General features: G+C 34.8%; 1 long non-coding RNA gene across 3 annotated transcripts; it reads left to right on the top strand.

Annotated features, from left to right (window-relative positions):
- Positions 1-4603: 4603 nt before the first annotated feature.
- On the top strand, positions 4604-9481 carry LOC112702505 (uncharacterized). 3 transcript variants are annotated; one of them, XR_003154170.3, is made up of 8 exons: positions 4604-5274; positions 5793-5939; positions 6141-6252; positions 6344-6420; positions 6519-6616; positions 6768-6889; positions 8233-8302; positions 9323-9481. It is a non-coding gene; the product is annotated as an uncharacterized lncRNA (long non-coding RNA). The 3 variants fall into 3 exon arrangements; XR_011863685.1 differs by having other exon boundaries at positions 7202-8302; XR_003154171.3 differs by having other exon boundaries at positions 5793-5962.
- The last annotated feature ends 1729 nt before the right edge of the window (positions 9482-11210 follow it).

The raw sequence follows: 11210 nt of genomic DNA, 5'->3' as shown, positions 1-11210 counted from the left end.
AAGGAGATCCCGAGAACATGGAATGCAGATAACTTAAGAAGGTTTTACTCCTAAGTCGTTTACTCTGTAACAATACCTTTGTTATGCTGATAAATTTTCTTGATTACCGGTTAAGTTATACTTGCCCATATTTTTGTTATCTTTTGTGTTTATTTTCTTTGGACGACTATTGTGCAAACGAGTCCCACGACATACGAACCAGAAGACACGAGGATACACGGCCCCGAGACTGATCACCCCGGGAGCCCCCTAGGCCAAGGACATAACGAACGGCCATAACAAAGAGAAAACTCGACCTCGAAGAAATACCAACGTAACGGTAAAGCAAGTAAATCAGCAAACAATGAAACAAGACCAACATAATAAACAACAAATGTACAAACAAACCAACCGACCCACTAACGGGCGCAAAAGTTCTGGTACGAACAAGTTCTACAAAAGTTACAATAAATCACTTATTCGGCATATCGACAACCTTCCCGTCCTTAATGGTCTTGAAGACACCGATTGCCGTTATGTCGAAGTCGGGAGCAATAACCTTCACTTGAGCCTTGAGAGCCTCTTCGACCGTGAAGATCGCGTTCTTGCCTTGCTCTCTAGCTTCTTTATGCTTCCTCCTGAACGTATCGGCCTCATCTTGAGCAGTCTTAGCGGCAGCCATGGCTGCGTCCCGATCTTTCTCCAACACGGCCACTCGACCTTGTGCGGTACTCAACTGGCTCTTCAAAGTCATTTCTTGCTCCTCAGGCGAGACACAGAAGCGTCGGCAGTCTTCAGCTTCTCTTTGGCCGACGCAGTCTTCTTCTCGGCGGCATCAAGCTTACTCTTTGCCCCGGTCAGCTGCTCTTGAAGTCTTTCGACTTGAGCCTTGAGCTTATTGTTGGCTGAGGCGGCGGTCTCGAGCTTCCGACGAAGCGAGGCCATACCCGAAAGCTCGAACTCAGACTTCCGAGCTATGGCCGCACCGCGAAGAAGGGTGCGGTACATCCATCGTGCCTGCCCCGAGAGGTCGGTACCATAGAAATGTTCCTCCGTGCCGGGAAGCAGTTGGGTATCTATGAACGACCCGGCATCAAAGTTTCTTTCCATAATGGTAAGGACCCCCTCAGGGCTTGACTGCGACCTTTGTCTCTTGGGAGTAGGGATGACACTCAACTCCTCATCCTCCTCCCGACGAACGGAAGACGAGTGCCCAGGGACAGCCACCTCCTGGAGAATGGGGGACGCAAGTGGAGTGGAACCTTTTCCGCCATCGCCACCTCGAGAGGCGTGGGTGCCGTCTGCGTCCCCTCGTCCTCAGGAGGCGCCACTGATTGATCTCCGGCCTCTTCACCATCATCCACCAAGAAAGTCTTGTACAGATTCTCGAGACCAGTCACTTCAGCAAACATTCCCACTACAAATAAAAAAATGAACAAATTAGTAACCAGCATACTAAGACAAAGCAAGTAACCATTCAAAACACAAACACGACACGGACGACTCACGAATATAATCCCGGGCGACCTCCCGACTACCCATAAGGAGGTGAGGATTCACATGGTTCCTCCCAAAAACGGCCCATAGCACGTCGGCTATCTTCCGATCCACAGCCGACATCCCCTTATAGGTAACTTTAATGAAAGTATTGGAGCCCACCCCGAAACTCCAATAGGTCGGAATGAGTCGTTCTTTCTCCAACGATAACCAGAAGGGGTGACGACCTTTGACCGGGCGAACCTTGAAGTATTTGTCCTTGAACCCGTGATAGGAGTCCTCGAACACACCAAAAATTCTCCGCCCCTGGGCAGATCGGAAGGACATAAACCCCTTCCTCGCTCTTCCTTCCTTGGAAGGGTTCGTCAGGTTGAAGAAGAAAAGGAAGACGTCAACAGACACCGGCAGCTCAAGGTACTCACATACCATCTCAAAGCAGCGAATCGACGCCCAACTATTCGGATGCAGCTGCGACGGGGCCACAGAGATCCGGCTTAAGAGTCCCATTTGGAAGGCGGAGAGGGGAATGCGAACCCCACTTGAGTGAACATGGCTTTATAGAACCAAATCCAATCGGGGACCCGGGGAGCATGGAAGTTGAGCTCATACAGCCGCTCATGAGGAGCAGGGACGTACGCATCATAGTTAGCTTCCTCATCGGTGCCCCCACACAAGTAATTGGCCTGACAAAACTCGGTGAGCTCCTCCTCACCTATTTGATTTGGGGAATCCTTGAGGTCGGAGACCACCCAGGCGTACGGGTCGTAACCCGCGTCGGAGGTGGAAGCCCGAGCGACCACACGAGGCATACCTACAGTGGGGGCACCGCTCGGTTAGTCTATGAGGTTGGGAACATGAAAGAAACCTAGAAACTACGTCTACCAGTCTACCTTACAACCCGAACTAAACACGGAGAAAATCAATAACAAATGAGACCTATCCCAGAATGGTACACCCCCTAAACACACTCTGCTTGACATTACAAAGATGTCTATCCTACGAAAATCAAACAACATGCAGCAAAAACACGCAGCAGATATGCAAAAGAGAATCAAAGCGGAAGAGGAAAGGGATCAGAGATTACCTGAATTAGTTGCAAAAACTGAGAATGAAGATAGGAAAATGCACGAGGGAACTAGAGCGAAGCTCTGGGGATTTCTGGGTGAGAAGGAAGGAGATAGTAGGAAGAAAGTAGGAGTAAGAGTGTAAAGAGAGAAAAAAGAAGTTACCAAGGCAAAGACTGTTTAAAACTGCCACCCAAGGAGCGCGAAAGGCCTGGGGGCAAAATAGTCTTTACACACAGGATTTTTTCAACCCATAATGAACATTTAATGATCCGCGCGAGAAACGAGGCGACAAACGGCTATTCCAGCAACGAACAAACGCGCGCAAGAGGCACGTCTACCCTACGAACGACCGACCTGGCGACAACACACGAAAGAAGAGATGACACGCCACCAACGATCCCAATGGTCGTCGCTGGCGCGTCGGGGGCACTATTACGGCCTAGCCCAAACTAAAATATGGGCCGGCCCGACTCAGGCACCACCCGACCCGAACGGTTGGGGGCGGGACACCTCTATCACCGACCCGGACACGCGTCCCTGACAACTGCTCTACAGCTGTGCAAGGGAGGCCTCAAAGGAGGTGGGCCTGTCCTTACGGGGCCCACCTCTGACACGGTATAAATGGGAAGGGACATACCTTTCCCCCAAGGTACGTGACCTATCACTCACCCTTTTTCGCCTGCACACTCTATTGACTAGAGCGTCGGAGTGTCTTTGCAGGTGACACCTCCCGCTCCTCGCACGAAGTACTCGGAACATCGTTCTCGCCTGCCCGGGAGCTCGCGACTAGGCAAGACCCCCCTTTTTATCGACCAGGATTCCGTCCGAACCGTCCGGTACCCGACCTACCAAACATATATATATTTTCAAGGTTTAACAATTGGAAAACAAATATTGAATTAAATTGAACCAATAGGCTAGTAACATAAACCCATGATCAATACAAATAATATAAAAATTTATCAGACATGAATATTAACTTTATTTAGAACATAGTCATATAAATTTATAACAAATCAATGCATTTATATTATTGTTATGGCCAAAAAATTCCTTTAGAAAAATCCTCCACGCCATAACCATCGTTAAAGCTACATTTCAGATTTTTTTTAATTATGCCTTTTTCTATCAGATTATTAATAACAAAAATAATTTTTTCTAATTATAAAGTAAAAACTTTAGTGGCTTTTACTACTGTAATCTTTTTTACCACTATTTTTTCTTGTTATTTTAAAGCATTTATCCTCTCTCTTTATGAAAGTGTATTGAATTGAAAATTAACGTAATATATAAAATAAAAATAGATAAAGAAATAATGGTAAATTCAATCATTTCTATGATTAGTTTTTAAATAGCAAATTTTTTTTTCTCTATATGCCGGAGATACGTTTAAGAAAAATAAAATAGAGAGAATTCAACTAAAAAGTTAGATTAGTTAAAAGATAGTTCAATAGTTAATCTGAAAAAGGGACTACAATAAAACTATTAGAAAATTAATTATCAGAAGAAATTTGAATACAGATAGGTTGAAGATAGATAAATTCATATAAAACATATAACATAATGCACGACACTATCACGACAGTTTAATGCACAAGCTAAGGCCAGGCATATTGTATCCAAGGAGCGAGCCTCAACTTTAAAAATTGTTCTGTTATTTTTTTAATCTTCTAAACTAGTAAATTGGAGGAGCTCAAGCTGACATAGAATTTTTTTATAATTTTGATTTTTCTTTAAAATGATTTTTAAGAAAATGCACAAGTTTGATCTCAGTTATGACTTATGAATCAGTTATATATCTATGTTGACTATGTATGTATTTATTTGTAGTGTAGGTTCTAGGTTTCAATCAGCTGTTGAACCAATTGCATTTATAGGTTTCAGTAGAATTGGTAATTTTTTCTAGACTTTGTGTTTGATCAATTGTAATGGGTATGATTTTTTATTGTACCTGACCGTCACTATTTTTTTTATTGGTCAGTGAGGTGAATATTCAAAATTCTTGGCTTGTTTAACACATGATGTTTCAAATTTTCAATGATGCTTCCTACCAAATACGTAGGTATAGTTTAGGGAAATGGATTCTTTCAATTATTTTTAACAATTGAGAGAATAAAATATAATTTTTTATTATTAATTTTATAAATAAAATAAAAATAAATATAAAAAAAATAAAAGACTAAAAATTATATTTTTAATTTTTAATTTTTTTTAATAATCGAGACGATGATTTTCCTAGTTTAGTAGGCAGGAAACTCTTCTTATTATTACTTTCATCGATATAGATACATGTATTTTATTGTATTTAGTGTGAATATTTCAAATCAATTTGTGATTTTGCTTTAGCATTTCGAAAAAGAGCAGAGTTGGGGAAATTTACAGGGAATACGAGCTTCTTTTTCTAATTCTCATATCTTTCTTCTCTGTTTGAACCCAATTTGATGATTAGGAAATATGAAGCTAGGTTTTGTCCTCATTTTCTTCCCTCCATGGCTCCATATTCACTCTTCTCAAACCCTTCTGTGCCGTCGTGTCTTCCTCCGCCAAATCTCTTCCTACTTCTGTTGTGGTCACCGCAGCGATGCCTGGTTTTGACTCTCCCAACTGGGGTGGCCGGCCAAGCACGTGAGGGACACTTTCTTTAAGTTCTTCAAAGTAAAGTGCCATGTCTAGTGGCGGTCCAATCCCGTTGTTCCATTCAATGACCCTAGCCTATTGTTCGGCAACGCTGGTTTGTGCACTTTTTGTTTCTCTTATAATTGAATACACTTTGTTAGTTTCATGTTGTTATCAATTTTCTTTTGACATTGTAGTTTGTTCATATGAATTAGTTTTGTTACTTTGAGCGTGATTTGACTATTTTTGGATTGATTCATATTTAACGTATTTATTATTAATTTAGGAATTTTAAGATGGTTTTGTTATTGTTAAAATTGTCTCATTAGATGCTCAGAATAAGCATTCTAAGTATTATAATTAGCTTCAAATACTCTAATATGAGAAGAAAAGAAAGACGTAAAGTGCTAACTTATTGGCATATAAAGTAAATCTAAATAGTGAGAGATGTCTTTCTCTAGCACTTCTGTCACACATCTCAGATATAACTCATTTTTTGATAATTTGCTGATTTTGCATCTATTATTTGTGTTGATTTATTACTTTAATTTATCATGGCGTTCACTCAACAGTTTATTTTGAATAATTTTTTGACATGTTAATTATATTCAAATTATTGAAACTTATTTGCAGGATAAGTTGAGGGGGAGAGAACGGGAGCTCTAGAAAAGGAAAGAAAGAGAAGAGCATGAAATGGAAAAGGTGTGGGTGAAAATCCAAAGAAAGGAGGCAATTACTTCTTTTCAAGCTTTACTTGTGGAGACAATCAAAGGCCCTTATGTATGACTTTCATTCTATATATGGTACCATTAATGTTATTGTTATCTTTAGGATGCATTTGGTATATGGTTAAAATGGAGATGGAAATTATCTAGATCTAGGTGCACATAAACTCTTCCACTAATGTTCTTTGATGGACCAAATTTTTTTATCTATAGTTGTCCTTCAATGTGTGCTATTCTGTTCTTATGTAATTTACAGACTCATACCTGAACGTAAGATGTAGACTTGGAGATGTTGTTGGTTCTTTATCAAAGGCCTTGGCTCAGGCAGACATGGAGTTATAGTAATATGTTGTATCCAGTATAGTTTGGTAAAATACTTTGATGGTTTCTAAGGTTCTTTTCTATGAAGGTTTTCTTTTAAAACTTATTGCTTTCTTTTCTTTATTCTTTAATTTGTAGTTGTAGCATCTCGATATGGTAATTATACTAAAGGACAAGATACGGGAGTATAGAAAAGATACAAAGTAGATGGTCAGGTGTGCAGCAGCCACTCTATTTCTAATCAGTTATAATTTGTAACTTTTGTAATTGTTATTGCCTTGACTTTGTAATTTGTTATTTTCTCACTTTACAGGACATGGATACTGATGGTGTTGATTTTGCTTTCATTGACAGTCCAATACTTAGTCTGTTAGTCACATAGAGAATAACATATATGGTGAAAACCAAGTGGTAAGTTTGATATAAATTATAACAGTACCTAACACTTAATGGTAGTGTAAGGAATATATTATGCGAGGTTACCTCCTAACAATAACAATAATAAATGTTACGCTATTTACTTTCATTAAAGTAACGTCATTATTGCTACCCTTATTGTTAGGTACCATGGACGGAATCTAAGCATAAGCTAGAAAAGGATCCTTAACGACGTGAACTAATCCTGATCTAGATCTAGCTGACACTGAAAAGCTCTTTCGGTAACATATCAAGTTGCTTCAGGAAGTAAGTGACTATGTCTGAACTATTTTGTGTGGGTTTTTCTTAGAAATTATGGCTTGTGTCTAAGGCTCTCAACCGGTTTTTGGTTTGTAAAAGAGTGTGCTTACTGTATGAATCGGTAACAGCATATGCAGTAGTGCATCTTCAATTTCATGATTTCCTTTTTTATTCTGTCTTTACACACTCAAACTTTATATTATAATATAAAATTTTGTTATTGCTGTTAAATTTTTTTGTAATATTTTGTGTTTGTTTTGAGTTTGGAGGTTTTTTGTTGCCAATCTCTGAATACATGGACTTTACTTCTCCTGTTAGGTATTGCTAGCAGTCATCTTACATCAACAATGGATGGTGTTGGAGCACTTTCAATTCATTAGCTAATTATATAGCTAACACGATCCATATATATATAAAAGACCAAGATCTGGCATTGAGATTAATGTTTGAACAGCCTAGCATTGCTCTTTAAATTCATAATTAAGCTATTATATTATTCATAATTAATCTCTATCGAGCAAGCTCAGCTAGAACGTTTATATAAGCCTAGAGAAGGCAAGAAGAAGAGTCTCTGCCAATTTAGACAAACAATTAAGAAAATGTAGAAGAGTATAGTTGGATCAATTGTGCTATTTTTTAATATGTTTAAATAATTAAATATCATTTTTTGAAATTTATAATAAAAGTATTACAAATTTACAATAGTCTTTCTATTTTCAATCTTTTTTCTAAATTTTTATTTTATGTTAAAGTTTGATATGTATGTCTTGTAAAAGAAAAGAAAAAAAAATCTCTATAATTAACTGGTTAAAGGTAAAAATGATAGTCTTTTTCTTTTATATACTGTATGTATCTCCTAACTCCTAAGATTTAGCTATTTATAATATTTTAACTTTTTAATTTTTTTTATAAGATGCCATATGTAGGTGTAACTAGCTAGGTGTTGGTAAAAAAGAAAAAAGATCATAGTAAATAAAGCTATATTATTCACATAGTTGTATCTAATAAACAAATATATATATATATATGCCATATTTATTTATTCGGTTATGTTGTTGCAACTAATGTGATTGTATTTATAGTCTGCTTGATTTAAAAAATTTTGTAGGAACTCTCATATTTAATCTTGACCCTTTTAATGAATTCCACATGTCATAACAAGAAATCTTTGCTATTAAAAAAAGATTATCCTTTTGTTTTTCATGAGTTTAGTTGTTTGATTTTGCGAAAAATTGTAAATGCATATTAGAAAATAAGAAATTTCAATCAGAGACAGTAAGTTAGTCAAAGAGAATAGGCAATGTACTTCTTTAACTTGCGTCTCAGTCTTCTGTCTTTCTCTTTTGCAGCCATGAGTAACTTCCTTCAATGGTGATCTCTCAGCTCACTGCTTCATCCATAATAAGAGAGGAATTTGAGGTGATTTCAAGGCTTTCACTGCACTTCTTCAACTCCCTTCTTTTTTCTGACTTCCTTGAATATTTTAATTCAGTTATTTTTTTGCTTTTAAGTTTGGAATTGTTTTCGTAGTGTTTGAAATTCGGATAGAATTTTAATCTCTGTTGATGTTTTTGATTTTCAAAGTGATTATTTTATTAGGCATGTGGTCTTTATTGATGTGTTTCTTATATTTTCTTCCACTTTTTTTTATCTATTTAAGTATTTTCTTTTTGTTTTTTTTTTCTTCTTTCACATTCTCTATATGACTATACTTTTCCAGTTAAGAATCATATTTGAGTTGATGAATCGGGAACTATTGTTTGTGGTAAACCTAAGAATTATTGCATACGAGTTAAATACATCCCTCCACGTTGTTAATAGAATTTGCCGTGATATTTCATTAGTACACTTTTTAGAAATGCTGCTACTATTTATGATCAAAAGATATGGTTATAATTATTGAACTATTTTTTTTCCTTCTCCTCTTATTTGTTTCTATCTGAAGGCATTCTGTTGACTTAATCTTCTTTTATACCGACTGTAGTTATTTAATTTACTTGGTGATGATTCTCATATTCCTTTGAAAAAAAGTTGTGGCCTCTATCTATATTTTCTTTTTATGGATAATGTTGTTTTAAGTTCAAATGATTCCGTGACAGATGTTTCTCGAATTTCTATCTCAGATCAAATCATTTGGTATACACGTAGTTTGTATAGTCTGAGAATTTCAATTATTTTTTTTAGCTTTATAGAAATTATTAATGTAAGTTGCTTTTATTTGTGTTAACTTATCTCTTTCTATTATAATACAACTTTTTGTTAACAACCCATTGAGTAGCACTATATGTCTGAGATCCACAGGATAAGGTGATTCCTAAAAAATTGCATAATCAATGAATTGTATCAGTGGTCATTGATACTAAATAATGTTGTTTAATTTCTTTGTATAGATGGCAATCTTATTGCATTGAATGTTTTTATTTTCTCCATGTTACTCAGGATGTTATTTATCAGAGTGCCAAATCTTCACATAGTCCCGGTACTGGATAACATGGTAAGGCTCTGACTACTAAAGATAAGCAACAATTTTATAATGAGAAGGATTTGAATTATAATTCAAATTAGTCATTATCAATAATCGAATCACTAATTTAGTCATTCTCTCTGCATTATTTACAGATACTAATTAGTAATTAGAGTATTACTATTAAGATTAAATTTAACATAAAAAAATCTTATTTAAGACCGTACAAATACATGGATTACCTACTAGTCAATATAATAAAGTAGAACAGATAAGAAAAAAATAAAAGAAAATAAAAAAGACAAAGTTATATTTCTAATTCTTTAGTTATCTATGGTAATGTCATCAATAACTATAAAAATCAACACCAATTACACAACTTTACTCTTTAGATTTTTAGTCAATCTAATAAGGATTTTCGTAACACTTGATGCCTTGTTTTGAAATAAATAGTAGAATTTCTTCTTTCACATATATTTATGATATGTTTGCTATTTCATTGTGCATAATTTAATATATTTGGGATATTTGTTATGATGTTTTCATTATATGTTTCTATTTTAATGATGATGGAGATCGATTATGAATTGCTACAATTGTAATGGTTTATTTAATTTTTCGTCTCATATTAAGTGACCAGTATTTTTTCTTTTACTAAAAGTATTGGTCCTAAATTTTGTCCGTGCTCAATCAACAATGATACATAAACTTATAGTTAATATTAGAAATTTTTATTTTTAAATTATTTAAATATTTTATTTACTAAAATATGTAAGTATAAAATATTTTTATTTTTATACTATCAATATATAAATTATTTTTTATTATGTTAAATATTATAATAGGTGTAAAATTATTTTTTTATTATTTTAAATATTATAATAAGTGATTGTGTAAGTACATTTTTAGTTTTTATCAATATGTATAGATAGTTCTAAACTTCTAATTTAAAATTTTAAATATATCTAAATCAATTTGGGTTGGTCGAGTGATTAACCTACTCAGCCACTTAAGCAAATGTTGAAAAATTGAATTTCGTCTTGTATGTATAGCAATTCATTGGTCAATTGCATATCCTTAAATGGAGTTCAGATCCACGACAGATTAGTTCTTAACTTGTTGGGTATCATAGAAAGCCAATATATATATATATATATATATATATATATATATATATATATATATATATATATATATATTTGTGCCCCCAACAGCTTAATTGTTTTAGGTCCATTACTAAATACAAAGATCCGGTACTATACACAAAATGTGTAACAACTTAAAAAAAATATATCTAGGTGTACCCGTGATAGGAGTGAACACGGATCAGATATGGCTAAAATTTCAATCTGACTCACTAAAATTACCAGGTTGGATCGGATACAATATCCGCTTTTTTAAGTTTGGATCTGATTCGGACATTTGCGGATCAAATCAGATATTGAATATATCCGCAAAATATAAATATTTTTAAAAGGTGTATTTTTATTAAAAATATCAATAAAATATATTTTTTCTACTCTTTTAATCATGCTTATTCCTAAAATGTTATTAAACATACTTTTTTAAATAATAAAATAAAATAATACAATATATATAATAATTATTAGTTGAAATAAAACATAAAAATAATATTTTTTTGCGAATCTACGGATATACGATTAAATTCGATGCATAAACACACTCTATCCCGAGATATGTCACATCTGTATAGATGTACATATGTACCTATTGTGCACGCGAAACAAAGTCAAAATGAAATTCATCACAAAATTATAAACTTAATTTAAAATTTAGATGTATATAATTAAAATTAACGATTTAATTTAATTCAATATAAATAAATGTATTTGTATTATTATA

Source organism: Arachis hypogaea, chromosome 7, assembly GCF_003086295.3.
Source record: "Arachis hypogaea cultivar Tifrunner chromosome 7, arahy.Tifrunner.gnm2.J5K5, whole genome shotgun sequence".
NCBI lineage: Eukaryota > Viridiplantae > Streptophyta > Magnoliopsida > Fabales > Fabaceae > Arachis > Arachis hypogaea.
The sequence above is the reverse complement of the archived record's forward strand: the minus strand, read 5'-3'. Positions and strand labels throughout refer to the sequence as shown.